Source organism: Arachis hypogaea, chromosome 16, assembly GCF_003086295.3.
Source record: "Arachis hypogaea cultivar Tifrunner chromosome 16, arahy.Tifrunner.gnm2.J5K5, whole genome shotgun sequence".
Classification (NCBI taxonomy): domain Eukaryota; kingdom Viridiplantae; phylum Streptophyta; class Magnoliopsida; order Fabales; family Fabaceae; genus Arachis; species Arachis hypogaea.
This window is the reverse complement of record NC_092051.1, coordinates 82,974,318-82,987,231: the sequence shown is the minus strand read 5'-3', so window position 1 is coordinate 82,987,231 and position 12,914 is coordinate 82,974,318. Positions and strand designations below refer to the sequence as shown.

The following is a 12,914-nucleotide window of genomic DNA, read 5'->3' as shown; positions in this document are numbered from 1 at the left end:
AGAAAAGTAAACATCATAAAATGCTAGAATTATTGAAACCCACAACTAACATAAGCAAGAAATCAATAATAACAATGAAGATAAACATAAAAGAGAAACGGAAACATAAAATTGCATTAAAAGAAATCAAGATCCAACAATGGTTCATAAACATAAAAAGGACAAAATAAAGGAAAATGACAAGTAAAACTAGAAGAGTAGAGATGTAACAACAAGAAATTAAAAGGAGAAACTAAATTAAAACAAGAATTAAAACTTGGATCCAAGAAGAATTAACTAAAACTACCCTAAAATCTAGAAAGAGGAGAGAGCCTCTCTCTCTAGAATTCTCGCCTAAAACATGATAAAAACTAAACTATGACTATTTGGTCCATTCCCCCTTCAATCCTTGGGTTCAATAGCATCGGACATGAGTTGGATTGGGCCCAAAATGAGCTAGAAATTGCCCCCAACGAAGTGCAAAAAGTGGACCCACGCAGCTCCATCAGTGCACACGCATACATGGCACGTGCGCGCCCCTATACGTCAGGAAAATATTGCAAATTTTATATCATTTTGAAGTCCCGGATGTTAGCTTTCCAACGCAACTGGAAATGACTCATGTGAACTTCTGTAGCTCAAGTTATGGTCGTTTGAGTGCAAAGAGGTCAGGCTTGACAGCTTTACGGTTCCTTCATTTCTTCATGAGTTCTCCCACTTTGCATGCTTTTCTCCTCACTTCTTCCATTCAATACTTGCCTTATGAACCTGAAACCACTCACCAAACAAATCAAGCCATTGAATGGAATTAAAGTGAGTTAAAATCACTAATTTTAGGGCCTAAAAAGCATGTTTTCACAATTAAGCACAAATCAAGGGAGAATTGCAAAACCATGCTATTTCATTGAATAAATGTGAGAAAAGGTGATAAAATCTCCCAAAATAAGCACAAGATAAACCACAAAATCATGGTTTATCATGGACCTCCTCCATAGGAACAATTGTTCTGCACTAGAGTAATAAGTTGAGGCTTTAACTCAGTTATTTGCATGAACATTGGGAGTGAGTATACTGCTCCCACAGTTTTTGGGTTGGGAAAGGTATAAAAAGCTAGAACTCTCCTTTGAGGTGGGCCATTGTCATTGGCCACTTCCTTTGGTGGATTATGGAGATTTTCCTCCATCTCTTGATCTTCCTCTTCTGATTCTTCTTCTCCAATAACTCCCTTCCCTCTTGCTTCTCTTTTCAATCTCAAGAATGTCCTCTCTGGCTCAGAATCAAAAGAGATAGTTGCACCTCTTCTTCCTCCTGGCATACAACACAAACAAAACCAGAAACTAAAACAAAACACTTTACTGCTAGAGTGAGGTTATGGTTAGCTTAAACAAAATCTCAAACAGTTAGTATGCTTAACAAAAACAAAGAAAAATGCTTAATCTAGATTATTACCTATGTAATCATTGTCAATCTAAATGAATCCCCGGCAACGGCGCCAAAAACTTGATAAGAGAAAAATGATTCCTCACAAACTCACCGGTAAGTGTACCGGGTCGCATCAAGTAGTAAAACTCACAGAAGTGAGGTTGATCCCACAGGGATTGATGGATTGAGAAACTTTAGTATGATGATGAATTTAGTTAAGCGAATATTTGATGATTTGAGTGAAATTTGATTTACAGAAAATAAATTACAAGTAAACTAGAGTGTAAAATGAAATTTGACAGAAAAGTAAAGTGTAGTAAGCTTAAATGGCTGAAACTTAGAGTGCAAGAAATTAAAAGGGCTAAAACTTAAATTGCAAGAAAGGTAAATAGCTGAATCATAAAGTGCAAGAAATTTAAATTGCAGAATCTAAATTTTCAGGAAACTTAAATTGCATGAATAATAAAAGGAATTGGGTGCTGGAAATTAAAGCAGAACTAGAATAGATCGCAGTAAATCAGAGAATTCTAAGGTGAAGGAATTCAGAAAAATGGATCAATCAGGATTCCAGTACCAAAACAGAAATGAAAAATGTGTAAAAGAAGATAAACAGAAAGGAAACTCGGATCAAATCTTAAATTTCTAAAACAGAAAAGGAAAATTACAAAAGAAGAAAGACAAAAAGAAAATTTTGATCAGATCTTCAATTCTAAAACAAAAAATGAAAATTGTAGAAGAAGAAAAACTGAAAGAAAATTCAGATCAGATCTTCAAATTCTCAATTTCTAAAAAGGAAGAAGAACTAAAAGAGAGAGCTTCAGTACCAAAAATAGAAAAGAAGGTGCAGAAGATGAAGAACAGAAGGAAAACAGAAAGCAAACTAAACTTAGATCTCATATTCTACAGAATTCCTAAGAGAACTCAAAGAAAAGTAAAAAGGAAGATCAAACTAAAAGGAAAAAAAATTCCTAATGAAATCAAATTTTCTTCTATTTATACACTTTCTAATTCAGTCATCAAGTACTTGAAGTGGGCTTTTTGGCCTCTGTTGCAGTGGGTCAGGATGGTACTTGGTTGCAGCTTCCAGGAGAACGGAGCGTTTTCAAATTGAGCACAACGTTTATTCACCCACGCCTACGCGTGCTTCGCGCCCGTGTGTCCCTTGCATTTTTGCACATCGACGCATGCGCGTCATATACGCGTGCGCGTCGTCATTGTCTTCAGCCTCAGTCATGCTCGTACACACCATCCATGTGGGCGCGTGGCAAGATGTCAATTCCAGGCTTCAGCGCCACTCACGCGTAAGTGTGCTTCATTCCATATGTTCCATCGACGCGTGCGCGTCATGTACGCGTGAGCGTCGGTTGCAAAACTTCAATTCCAAATTTGAATTTGCCCGAAAACGCTCACTTAATAAACGTAGCACTCCTTTTGCAAATGAGCGCCAATCACTTCCATGCGTACGCGTCATGTACGCGTACGCGTGGGTCTTCGAAAATCCGTCCTTGACACGTAAGCGTCGTGTACGCGTGCGTGTCGCAAGAGAGCGTGGCGTTCTCTATTTGAGCGCAGCGTTACTCTGCACTACCCTTCTTTATCTTCATTTTTCACCTGAAATCAACTAAACAAGCAATCAAAGTCTCACCAAAATCACAAGGTTTTTGCATCATTCAAAATAATCACCTAATTATTGCATAAATCTCATGATTTTGTATAAAGTTAATGATGTTTGATTAAATCAAGATAAACATAAAATTCCACTCCAATCACTTACTTATTGTGCGAGAAAGTGCATAAAACCTAATGAAACAAATGAAAAATGCTTGTGAAACTAGCATAAGATGACTTTTCATCACACACCCCTGTGCGTACGCACACATTTTGAAACTTCCTGGGCATTTAAACGCACACCACTGTGCGTACGCACACGCCCTGTTTCTCAAACTTAAACTTTGATTTCAACTGTTTCACCTTACCAACAAGCTCGTAAGCTTCTGTGACACCATTTTGAGAATCTTGGGCTTATTTTCGGCCTTTGGAACATGGGAAAGGTCTTAGGAGAATTTATTTGGTATGATTTGGAAAAATTAGAAAACAGAGGCCTAGGTTTCTGGTGTATTGAGGATGAGTTGGTTGAGAGAGAAGGAAGATTAGTGAACTGGGTGATTGCTGACAATGAATGGAGAAAGTAATGGACTAACGAGTTCGGAATGGAATTAAGAACTGATGATGGTTATTATGAGCTTGGTGGATATGGAAGGAAAGTGTGCAGAGCCTATATCCCTGGCGTAGCAGACTTCTCTACTGCATGAGTAGATGTTGTTGAAAGTGATTTGAGATGAGAAATGATAATGTCTGGTGATGATTTGAGGTTGATGGACTTGTTGGATTATATGGGAGTGTGCGGGGCCTATATCCCCGGCGTAGCAGATTTCTCTGCTGCATGAATATATGTTGTTGAGAGTGTGCGGGGCCTATATCCCCGGCATAGCAGATTTCTCTACTGCATGACTAGTGTTTTTGAGAGTGTGCAGGGCATATATCCCTGGTGTGGCATATTATTCTGCTGCATGATTTGTTGTGGTTAATTCCTTCTCTACTGCAGGAAGTGTGCGGGGCCTATATCCTCGGCTTAGTAGACTCCCTACTACATGAGTGTGCAGGACACTATATCTCTGGCGTAGTAGAAGAGTTGTTGCATGAGTGTGCAGGTGATGAGTCCAATTCACACCCCCATTCAAAAAATGGTGAATTAGTTCTTTTGGCAAGCGAACCAAAATTATCGTCAAGTAATAACCCACAGTGGAGTGGGATCGTATCCATAGAGATTGGCAAATTTGAGCAGTTTTAATCATTTGGTGAATTAGTCAAGCGGATCAGATAGATTGTGATTTGCAGAATTATAAATGACATAAATGTAAATGGCTTGAAGGTAAAGGGAAGCAATAAAGTGCAGAAATAGAAATGACAGAATGTAAAGTGCAGAATCATAAATGACTTGAATGTAAATGGGAATGGGGAATTGCTGAATGTAAAAATAAGCTATAAAGAAAGGGATAGATAAGAATGGGGAAATTCATTGAGATCGGGAGATGTTGTCTATTTGGATCAATTTCAGCTTATATCATCTTCAATCATGCAACTCATTGACCTCTTGGCAATTGTGATTGATTGAGCCACAATCCCTTGGTGACTCAATCTCTCAGATCTTGATCAATAGCCAATTCTTTGGTTTAATTGTTCATGAAGAGAGATATGCTTGGTCCCTGATTATACCACACATTATCATAGGTCCAAGTAGAGGAAGGATTATATGTCACCATACCCAAACACCAAAACCCAGATCTTACTAAAATGTGAGAAGGGATTTCAAGCATGGTGTCATGTTTCCTTTCCCAAGGTTCCCATGAAACCCATTTTGCATTCAATCTCTTTTCCAAGATAATTGAACACTAAGCATTAGAAACGAAATTCCTTCTAGCAAATCAAAGAGAAGATGAAAAGAAGAAGAATTTCACTATCATTAATCCATCAAGTACAACAGAGCTCCCTCTCTCAATGAGAGGGAATTTAGCTACTCATAGCTCAAAGAAAAGTACTCAAAAGTAAAGAAGATGATGAAGTGTAAAAGTGAATCCAAAACTAATCTCTCCAACCACTTAACCCCCTCTTCAGTACTTCTTGGGGGTATTTATACTACTCCTAGAAAAAATAAAAGAATTACAAAAGTGAAAAAGGAAAATTACATTTTAGAGGGAAAAGAAACTCAACAAGCATGACTTCCCAGCTGGCGTGTGGTTGGCGCTTCAGTGGCGTGTCATGTGCTCCCTCATTTTCTGGCTTGGCGTGCCACGCCCAGTCCCTCAAGTGGCACGCTCATCTTTATAACAACCTTGGCGTGCCACTCCTTCGAGCTCAAGTGGCACGCCCCAGCCTTTTTCCACTTCTCTTTGCCTCTAGAAACTTGAAATAGCATGGCACGCCCAGGGTATGGCATGCCACGCCCTTGTTACACGCTTGATCAAGCTCTCTGGAAAGTTGAACTATCGTGGCACGCCCAGGGTTTGGCGTGCCACGCCCCTTTGTGAACAAGTGACTCTTCTGTTTGGCGTGCCACGCCACGAACTCAAGTGGCACACCCCAATGGTTCTTTTGCACTCTGAATGACACTGGCGTGCCACGCCTGGGGTTCAAGTGTCACGCCCAAGTGAGGAATACTGGATGGCGTGACACGCCTTCGACATCAAGTGACACGCCCCATGTATTTGGCGTCCTTCACCCTCTCTGGAAACTTATACTAGCGTGCCACGCCCAGTACTCAAGTGGCACGCCCCAATGAGATTCTTGGGTTGGTGTGCCACGCCTTCGACATCAAGTGGCACGCCTAGCCCTTGCTTTGGCCTCTTTGTGCATTGGCGTGCCACGCCTGGTCACTCAAGTGGCACGCCTAAGTGAGATTGAGAGCCTGGCGTGCCACGCCTTCGACATCAAGTGGCATGCCCAGTCTTCAATTGCCTTCAGTCCCTTCTCTGGATTTTTGTACCAGCGTGCCACACCATGCTGTTCAAGTGGCACGCCCATACATTTGTGGACTCTTCAAGCTTGGTGTGCCATGCCTGGATCCTCAAGTGGCACGCCCAAGTGACTTTTTGGAGTTGGCGTGCCACGCCTTCGATACCAAGTGGCATGCCATAGTGAAGGTTCCTCCTGGAGTGATGAGTTGGCGTGCCACGCCCCTTGGCTCAAGTGGCACGCCCATAGTAGCTGATGGGTTAGGCGTGTCACGCCCAACCTGGCGTGCCACGCCCCTTTTGTGTCTTCCATTGTTGCTCTCTGGAACTTTGTACTAGGTGGGACGCCCAGGGTCTGGCGTGCCACGCCCTTGTGAATGCTTGAGAATTCTCCTCTGGAATTTAATACTGGCATGCCACGCCAATGCATTTTTGTGGCGTTTGTTCCAAGTGACACGCCAGTTTCACACGCTCAGCTTTTTTGTTGCTTTCTTCCCATTTTTGATGCCTTTTTCTCTTGAAATTCAGCACAACTCATCTCAAAGCAATGTACCATAATATTCATCAATTAATGCATGAATTACAATGACCAATTGAGATTTATGCTCTTTTATGCTCCTCTTTATGCAAGAAAGAAGGGTAAATGATGCAAGTCATCACAACACCAAACTTAAGCATCGCTTGTCCCAAGCAAATCAATGTGAGTAGCCCTTTTATAAATTGAGACCTTGGCCTTTGAATGAATGAAACATAACTAAGGATAGAATTAAGTGTTCAACACATGTATGAATGTTTGAATGTCATAGAGAACTTTTAGATCTTTGAGTGTTCTGTCAAGAATAAGCTTCAAGGGTCCTTTCTATTGATTATCACCTTGAAGTAGTAAGAGTTGTTTCACTTTCTTTTTGGTTGTGCTTTCTTGACCACGACTCTAAGTGTTTTGTCTCAAGACAACCCTTTAATTAAGCTTTCAATTAGCACTCCCAAACCAGTTGGTCTTAGGGTACTGGGTATTGAAACACCCCTAAGAATCTACTTACCCAGGCCTCTTCTTGACACATCTTCACCACAAGCATCTACTAGGATCCTTAACTCCCTTTTATTGAGCTTTTTAATGTTTCTTTCCCATCCAAGTAGTTGATGCTCAGAGCCTTGGGTCTTTGTTGCTTACTACTTCTTGGTTCTATGGATATTCAAGGAACACCCTTTAACCTTTTCTTGTTATACCTTCTAAGGCTAGTTTCTTATTCCTTAGTTTGTTAGATGATCTATCTTGGCCTTGTTTCTCTTACTTCCTATTTTTGCACAACTCACAGTAACTCTTATAGAAACAAACTCTACTTTGTTTATGTTGAAGAAGACTTGAAATACATTACATTTTCTTTCTTGTAATCTAAAGGACTCATAAAGACTTTAAACATGAAATAAAACTGAGCAGAAAACATAAACTATCCTAGCATGACTATTTATTTTTACAGAAAGTAAATCAACAAAAACTTAAACATGATTTCATAAATTAGAGAGTGTCAAACATGGGAGTCAATAACCTTGAGCAGCTTTATCTTTAGTTCATTGGCCCCTTTCCTTTGTCCTTCTTCTTGGAAGGGGAGGAGTTACTTTCATCTTGCTTGGAGGAACTTTCTTGTGCTTTATCATCCTTGGGCTTCCAAAATCCTAGCCTCTTCATATAATTCTTTTCATCCTCCTTATGTTTAGTTAGAATTTCCTCTTGTCTTGCACTTAGCTCCTCCATTCTTTGCATTATTGGTGGTGTGGTGGTGGTGGTTGAAGTGCTAGAAAGTGTGGTTACTCTTCTGCCTCTTCCTCTTCTTGTTGTTGTTGCACATGTGGCCCATGAGCATGAGCTCTCTGTTCTCTGGCCATCTGAAGTGGGTTAATAGCCACCACTTTGGCCATCTTCTTGGCAGTTATGAATTTATCTTGCTTCACCATCACCTCATCAATAATCTTTTCAACTCCAGCTTCATCACATAACCTCTGTATAATACTGGAGAATACCAACCTTGTGTTGTCACTAGTGCTTTTCATCACTTTGTTAATGTTGTTGGCAATCATCTCCCTCACATTGATATTCTCACCTTTCATGATGCTGTATATGAGCACAGCTCTCTCCTTGGTCACCTCTGAAGTGTTGGATGTGGGGATTAGGGACCTCCTTACAAATTCCAGCCACCCTCTAGCTTGGGGGCTCAGATCCCTTCTTCTCAATTGGTTGGGTATCCCATCCTTGTCCTTGATCCATTGCACATTCAGCATGCAAATCTCGTTTAGGATTTCATCAAATCCAGGGTCTTGTTGCTTCATTCTTTCTTCAAAGCTCCGGGTGGAGCTTCTCCTCTTCACCATTAGCATCCTCTCTATGCTGGAGGGACTATAGTCCATGGACTTTGAAGAGAGAACTTTTGCGTGGTCTAGAAATTCGCAGATAAATCCTCGTTGCAGGTATAGCTTCTAAACCAACAAAAGTCCTTTCTTACAAATGTTTTGGTTGTCACAAGTAACAAACCCCTTTAAAATTTATAACCGAAGTATCCAAACCTCGAGTCGTCTTCTCAAGGAATTGCAGGAAGGTGTTCTTATTATTGGTTATGAAAAACTGTGTTTTGGGGTTTTTGATTAACATAAAAAGCAAGAATAGCAACAGCAGAGGAAATAAAATAATAACAATAAAAAGCCTTGATAAGGAGAGATTAATCAGAAGTTCTATCCTTGTTGGATTTTTCTCAAGATCAATTAATAATTGATGGTCTCTACTTAGTTATCCTTTACCAAGTAAAGTAAAAGAAAGTCAAGTAAGTTGCAAGTCTACTTCTATTCACAAGTTCTAATCCTCTCCCTTGGGAAGGATTAGCATTAGTGACTAGAGAGCCAGCCAACAATGAACCCAATTATAATTTAACTCTTGAGTAATTCAACTCAAGGGTCTCCAAATATTAATCAACTCCAAAATCAAGTTAGGATCTAACTTAGAACATCAATTAATAACAAAGAATAGAAGAAGTGATAAATCTGAAATACCTCAAATTGCATTAAATAAAAGAAATCAAGTTAAACATGAGAATTCATGAACCAAATTGGAAAAAATAAATAAAAGGAACATTGAACCTGGAAATTGAGAAGAAATAGTTCTAAATCCTTTAAGAGGAATCCTAATCCTAAATCCTAAGAGAGAGGAGAGAACCTCTCTCTCTAAAAACTACATCTAAATTATGAAAAATGAATAATGGAAGACATGTTAATGAATGGATGCATTCTCCCACTTTATAGCCTCTAATCTGTGTTTTCTGGGCTAAAAACTGTGTCAAACACAGCCCAGAAATTGCCCTAGTGTATTCTGGTATGTACAGGTCGCGGGAAAGTGACGCGGAAGCGTCGTCCACGCGTTTGCGTGGATTGCGTTTCTGCCAGGTCACGCGTCCGCGTGATCCACGCGTTCACGTTGCCTGGCTTCGTGGCAGGTATGGCAGATTATATAGTAAATCGAAGCCCGGGTCGTTAGCTTTCCAACACAACTAAAACCGCATCATTTGGACTTTTGTATCTCAAGTTATGGTCGTTTGAGTGCCAGGAGGTCAGGCTGGACAGCTTTAGCAGTTCCTTCAGTTTCTTGTATTCCTTCCACTTTTGCATGCTTCCTTTCCATCCTCCAAGCCATTCTTGTCCTGTAATCTCTGAAATCACTTAACACACATATCAAGGCATCAAATGGTAATAAGAGAGGATTAATATTAGTAAATATAAGATCAAAGAAGCATGTTTTCAATCATAGCACAAATTATGGGAAGGAATTGTAAAACCATGCAAATAGTATGAATAAGTGGGTCAAGAGTTGATAAAAACCACTCAATTGAGCATAAGATAAACCATAAAGTCAAGTAATCAACTTTAATTTTAAAAACTTTCTTTTTCTAAATTGATTTTCAATCATATCTTCTCAATCATATCCTTTCAATCACATTTTTTCAAAATTAATTTTCAATCATATCTTTTTAATTTCTAATTTCAAAATCTTTTTCAAAATCACTTAATTTCTTTCCCAATCTTAGTTTTCGAAAATCAATTACCAAATTTTCAAAATTTCTTACCTTAATTTTGAAAATTTCTTCCCCTCTTCTCACATCCTTCTATTTAAGGGACTAACACTCCTCCTCAAGGTGCAATTCGAACTCTATCCCTTTTGATAAGTTTGAATTCTCTTCTATCTACCTCCTCCTTCTATTCTTCTTTCCTCTGACACCTCAAGGAATCTCTATACTGTGACATAGAGGATTCCCTACTTTCTTATTTTCTTCTCTTTCATATGAGCAGGAGCAAAGATAAAGGCATACTTGTTCAAGCTGATCCTGAACCTGAAAGGACCTTGAAGAGAAAGCTAAGAGAAGTTAAAGCACAACTCTCTCTAGAGGGCCTAACAGAGCTTTTCAAAGAAGAAGAAACAATGGCAGCTGAAAACAATAATGCCAACAATGCAAGAAAGGTGCTTGGTGACTTTACTGCACCTACTCCCGACTTCTATGGGAGAAGCATCTCAATCCCTGCCATTGGAGCAAACAACTTTGAGCTTAATCCTCAATTAATTTCTCTAATGCAACAGAATTACAAGTTTCATAGACTTCCATTGGAAGATCCTCATCAGTTCTTAGCTGAATTCTTGCAAATCTGTGACACTGTCAAGACCAATGGGGTTGACCCTGAAGTCTACAGACTTATGCTCTTCCCTTTTGCTGTAAGACACATAGCTAGGACATGGTTGGACTCACAACCTAAAGAAAGCCTGAACTCTTGGGAAAAGCTAGTCAATGCCTTCTTGGCTTCAAAAATCGAGTAAGCTTAGAGTGCAAGTCCGAACCTTCAGACAGAAGGAAGGTGAATCCCTCTATGAAGCTTGGGAAAGATACAAGCAATTAATCAGAAGGTGCCCTTCTGACATGCTTTCAGAATGGAGCATCATAGGTATCTTCTATGATGGTCTGTCTGAACTATCCAAGATGTCATTGGACAGCTCTGCTGGAGGATCTCTTCATCTGAAGAAGACGCATGCAGAAGCTCAGGAACTCATTGAGATGGTTGCAAATAACCAATTCATGTACACTTCTAAAAGGAACCCTGTGAATAATGGGACAAATCAGAAGAAAGGAGTTCTTGAGATTGATACTCTGAATGCCATACTAGCTCAGAATAAAATATTGACTCAGCAAGTCAATATGATTTCTCAAAGTCTGTAAGGAATGCAAGCTGCACCAGGCAGTACTAAGGAAGCTTCATCTGAAGAAGAAGCTTATGATCCTGAGAACCCAGCAATGGAAGAGGTGAATTACATGGGAGAACGCTATGGAAACACCTATAATCCTTCATGGAGAAATCATCCAAATCTCTCACGGAAGGACCAACAGAGGCCTCAACAAGGCTTCAATAACAATAATGGTGGAAGAAATAGGTTTAGCAATAGCAAACCTTTTCCATCATCTTCTCAGCAATAGACAGAGAATTCTAAGCAGAGCCACTCTGAATTAGCAACTGTAGTCTCTAATTTAATTAAAATTACTCAAAGTTTCATGACTGAAACAAGGTCCTCCATTAGAAATTTGGAGGCACAGGTGGGTCAGCTGAGTAAGAAAATTACTGAACTCCCTCCTAGTACTCTTCCAAGCAATACAGAAGAGAATCCAAAAAGAGAGTGCAAGGCCATAACCACAACCCACACGGCCGAACCTGGAGAGGAGGAAGAGGCAGTGATCTCCACTGAGGAAGACCTCAATGGACGTCCACTGGCCTCCATGGACTTTCCTGATGAAGAACCGTGGGAATCTGAGGCTCACACAGAGACCATAGAGATTCCATTGAATTTACTTCTACCATTCATGAGCTCTGATGAGTATTCTTCCTCTGAAGAGGATGAAGATGTTACTGAAGAGCAAGTTGCTAAGTACCTTGGAGCAATCATGAAGCTAAATGCCAAGTTATTTGGTAATGAGACTTGTGAGGATGAACCTCCATTGCTCATTAAAGAACTGGATGACTTGACTAGGCAGAAATTACCTCTGAAGAGACAAGACCCTGGAAAATTCTCAATCCCTTGTACCATAGGCACCATGACCTTTGAGAAGGCTCTGTGTGACCTAGGGTCAAGTATAAACCTCATGCCTCTCTCTGTAATGGAGAAGCTAGGGATCATTGAGCTACAAGCTGCTAGAATCTCACTAGAGATGGCAGACAATTCAAAGAAACAGGCTTATAGACTTGTAGAGGATGTCTTGGTAAAGGTTGAAGGCCACTACATCCCTGCTGACTTCATAATCTTAGAGACTGGGAAGTGTATAGATGAATCCATCATCCTTGGCAGACCCTTCCTAGCCACAGCAAAAGTTGTGATTGATGTTGATAGAGGAGAATCGGTCCTTCAAGTGAATAAGGACTCCCTTGTGTTTAAAGCTTAAGGATCTCCCTCTATAACCATGGAGAAGAAGCATGAAAAGCTTTTCTCAATGCAGAGTCAAACAAAATCCCCACATTCAAACTCTAAGTTTGGTGTTGGGAGGCCACAACCAAACTCTAAGTTTGGTGTTGAGAGGCCTGATGAGACGTAGAAGCTGGTGAATTAAAAATTATTAAAATGGTTACGTTGCAAGTATAGTTCTTAACTCACCGAAAATCTGCCTATCAATTTAGAAGTATGTCACAGAGAGTCTGAATTAAAAATTACTGGGAGTTTTAAGTCCCAGGTCGTCTCCCAACGAGTTGCAGAAAAGTGTGCTATCTTATTGTTCAAAGAAGTTGAGTTAAATAAATTGGGATTTAAATTGAGGAAATTTAATTAATATGAGTAAAAGCCTTGACTGGGAGTTGATTGGTTGGAATTTCTACTATTGATGGAGTGATTGTAAGATTAATTTATAATTAATGGTTGTTCTGTTTGGTTATCCTTTACTAGGTAAGGGAAAGTCAAACAAGTTGGAATGCCAGATCTGTTCACAAGTTGCA

At 39.9% G+C, this 12,914-nt stretch overlaps 1 non-coding gene across 1 annotated transcript; it reads right to left on the bottom strand.

Moving 5' to 3' along the window:
- Positions 1–10,759: 10,759 nt before the first annotated feature.
- Positions 10,760–10,867, bottom strand: LOC112761803 (small nucleolar RNA R71). The gene has a single exon (XR_003182180.1). It is a non-coding gene; the product is annotated as a small nucleolar RNA R71 (small nucleolar RNA).
- Between the last annotated feature and the right edge of the window lie 2,047 nt (positions 10,868–12,914).